Here is a 4065-nt window from a genome sequence, read left to right as displayed (position 1 = left end):
CTTTTCAGATGATTTGGACCAAGCTTATCACCAGCTTTTCCCAATTTTAAGCCTATTTAGAGATACCTTGATTGCAAGCCCAGCAGTAAGTACATCAGACTGCAGGCCTCTCAGCCATCTATACTGAAGGGGAGACCCATATTGGCAAAACCAGCTCTTCATGTCCATCACCAAGGGCAACTTGGTCAAGGTGAAGTAGGTCCAGCACATCCTGACTAGGGGCCATGACAAGCAGCCTCCAGAAAATATCCTGTGAAGTAGGAATCATAAAGTCCCTTGAATCATCCCAACATAGTTAAATTATTTGAAGTGATCAAGACTGAGAAAACCCTCTACCTAATCACGGAATATGCCAGTGGAAGAGAGGTGTTTGATTACCAAATGGCTCATGGCATATGAAATGAAAAGAGGCTTGAGACAAATTCCACCAGAAAATATCTGCTGTGCAGTACTGCCACCATAAGTGGATTGTTTATAGAAAATTAAAGGCAGAAAACCTGTTGTTGCATGCTGAAATGAACATCAAGATTGTAGACTTTGGCTTCAGCAACAAATTCTTTTGCTGCCCCAGAACTATTCCAGGAAAAATATATGAGGGACCCATATTGGAGGTGTGGAGCCTGAGAGTCATCTCGTGTACGGTGGTCATCTGATCCCTGCCTTCTGACGCACAGAATCTCAAGGAGTCATGAGAACAGTTTCTGAACGGAATATACCATAGTCTCTTCTACTTGTCCATGGAGTGTGAAAACCTGCTCAAGAAATTTCTCATTCTCAATCCCACAAAGAGAGGCAGTTTCGAGCAAATTATGAAAGATCCATGGATGAATGTGGATCATAAAGGTGAACTAAAGCCTTATGTGGAGCTACTCCCTGACTACAAAGACCCTCAGAGGACTGAGTTGATGGTGTAAATGGGTTAAACGTGAGAAGAGATCAAGGACTCACTGATGGGCCAGAAGTATGAGGTGATGCCTATCTATCTGTTTCTGGGACACAAGAGATGAGAGCTGGAGGGATACACCATCATCCTGTGGTCCCAGCCTTCAGCTAATCTGACCAACAGCAGCACTCCTTCCCCATCCCACATGGTACAGCATGGCCACTCTGCCAACCCCAACCAGTGGGGTTTCAGTGACCAGTCTAGTTCTGCCATTTTCATCTCTAATTCTCAGAATGCTCAGAGTAGCAGTGCAGAAAATCAGCAGCCTTAGGAGGACCAGGAATCAGAACAGAAGACCAGCAGCACAGTCAACATGCCTGTCACCTCTCTGCTTGTCCTGGAGATGAAGAAGATAACTCCTGTTCCCTCCAAACAGTGACCTCTCCACCGACACAAATTAAAACAGAAATTCTCCACTTTTGGAGAGGGCCAGCCTTGGCCATCCAGAAAGCAAAGGACCTAATCAGACTACAGTTTGAGGCCTCCACTGCTTTTGCTTCTGCTTCAGCTGTAGTTGGCTGAGTCTTGCCCTGCCTGCACTAGAACCCCACAACAACCTTGGTGCAGCCCAGCCAGGCCTCTGGGTGATGCCCCACAGACGGTAATGGTGAGGTACCTCAGCAAGGACCCTTCAGCATGTCTCTGTGGCTTCCCCCTCTGCCCACATAGCAGCAGTGTTGGAGCCCCAGACAGGAAATTCCTTCCATACCAGGAAGCTCTGACATGTGTACAACCAGCAGAATTTGCTCTATGGGAAGACCCCAGCCTCTCCCTTTAGCAACAGTCAGGGCTGGCAGGGGGCCATTGAGAGCTGCTTCAGCAAATTCAGATTCAAGTTTATAGAGACATCCGTGTTTCAGGTTTATCAAAAGGAGCCTAAAGGAACCTGAAAGACCTAGTGGAGATGCTCAAACTTCACATGGTGGGCAGCAGAAGCAATGACAAAAGAATTTTGAGAGTCCAAATGGTGCTCACTCTGCTTTACATGGAATATGAAGATCAGAAGCTCCATGGAGTCTATTGGGAGATCTGCAAGGTCCTAGATACAAACAGTTGCCATGGGAGCTAAACAGAAAAACATGTGCTGCTGTGCATGCACAGGTCCCAGGCCCAAGAGGATGACATGCAGTGGAAGACGCAGCTGTGCCAAGAGCCACAGAGATCTCGCCATGTGTTTGACTTAAGTGGACATCTAGCATTTCCATGGCCTTCAAAAACATTCCCTCTAAAATCACCATGGAGTTTAAGCTTTAAAAGGCTGCCAGGAGCCACCGGGGAGACAAAATGAGAGGAAGGCTGACTCTACCTGCCAGGCCAGCCACTCTGCCCTCACCTGAAAGAAACTGCAGAGACTGGACTGGTGTGTTTCCCCTGGGTCACGCCTCTCCCCTGACTTTCTCTGTCTTTTCTTCTGTTTTTGTGGGGGATGGAAGATAGTTCTATTGAAATAAAGACAGACCATCCAAATAGAAATACACACATACCTCTGTCTTTCTCTCTCTTAGGTCCTGCTTTTAGCTCGTAACATCTATTAGCATTTCTTTGAGCTGACTAGAGTAAACCATTCTTTATAATAGACTACATGTGACGGTAGTACAGTACAGACTACATGATGCATTCACCTCATGCCTTCTTGTGCAAAAGAGAAGCATATAGATATAAAAATCTCTGGGTCAGATGGTTTAAACTATAATCACTTAAAATCAAGGATGGCATGAGAAGACAGGAAAGCACTGAGCTGCTTCTGCAAAGAAAAGTAAATTTCTTTTCTCTGGAATAAATATAGGCCAATAAACCTCAGCCAAATGATCTCATGAGTGTAAATGTTTTCCAGTTAAACACTATAAAGGGCTAAGATGAACATATTTAACCTGTTGCAATAAAACTATTCCATGGTAAGAGCCCCTGGATTCCCTAGCTCTAAGATGGGTTAAATATTCTATCTTCTAAGGAACAATAATCAGATAGAGAAAGGGAAGGAATTGGCTCTGTTTGATATTTGATTTACTTTCCCTGCCTTTTTGATGAGTCACCTTTTAGTGTCCATTTTCAATTCAGCTGCTATTGTAGCATCAGAATCCCGAATTATGAAAAGAAAAGAGTGGTTTCGTTTAGGAGAAGTAGATAATCCAGCAGCTGTGAAGTCAGGATTTAAAAATCATTGTAACTTGCTGGAAGCAAACAGACAGCATCGCGTCGAGTGAGAAGCAAACGGCGGGAATATCTGTGTGGGTCCAGCCACCGGGTACATAGTGTGCGGCTGACCTGCAGCTTGCCTCTGGTTACCTGCTTGCTTCTCCCTCCACTGTCACTAGCCACCCCCCCGAACACTGCATCTCCAACTCTGCCTCTGCAGACCAAGGGATTCTTTCATTCTCTTCATTTATTTACTTAATAAATATTTGCTGAGTGGCTACCAAGTACCGTGCTCATCTATGGATATATAATATTTAAAATAATTCATAGTAGGCAGATGCATGAACAAATGTACTATGCTAAGTGTTATTTTATGGTATCTACTGATAGCTGTTGGAACAGAGAAAATACAGTTTATTGTGGGTGGAATGATCAGTGGATGAATAGAAATATAAGTTGCAAATATATAAGGAACCACATTCTAGGAAGAAAGAGCTGGAGTGAAATTGGAGACCCTGGAAAGTTCTCTGAGATAGATAATGGTGAATAATTGGGTATGAGATAGGTGTGACATAGGCTATGACGTGTGGCAGAAGTGGCGGGAGATGGTATAGAAAGATAAGTTGAGAACAGATTCTGAAGAACCCTGAAGAGTGGAAGAGCTTGGTCTTTGTTCAGGAGGTGAATCATGGATGACTGTGATCAGATAAGGTGTGTATTCTAGGGTGATCACTCCAGTTGCAGGACGAAGAATTTGCATTAAAAATCCCAGTTTCAGGCCGGCCTGTGGCTTAGCGGTTAAGTGCGCGCGCTCCGCTGCTGGCAGCCCAGGTTCGGATCCTGGGCGCACACCGATGCACCGCTTCCCCGGCCATGCTGAGGCCGCGTCCCACATACAGCAACTAGAAGGATGTGCAACTATGACATACAACTATCTACTGGGGCTTTGGGGGAAAAAAGATAAATAAAATTAAAAAAAAAAAATC

At 44.7% G+C, this 4065-nt stretch overlaps 1 pseudogene; it reads left to right on the top strand.

The window, feature by feature from the left end:
- Positions 1 to 224: 224 nt before the first annotated feature.
- LOC131406877 (serine/threonine-protein kinase MARK2-like) lies at positions 225 to 2231 on the top strand (annotated as a pseudogene).
- The last annotated feature ends 1834 nt before the right edge of the window (positions 2232 to 4065 follow it).

Source organism: Diceros bicornis, chromosome 6, assembly GCF_020826845.1.
Source record: "Diceros bicornis minor isolate mBicDic1 chromosome 6, mDicBic1.mat.cur, whole genome shotgun sequence".
Classification (NCBI taxonomy): Eukaryota; Metazoa; Chordata; class Mammalia; order Perissodactyla; family Rhinocerotidae; genus Diceros; species Diceros bicornis.
Note: the sequence above shows the minus strand (reverse complement) of the source record. Positions and strands in the feature narration are given on the sequence as shown.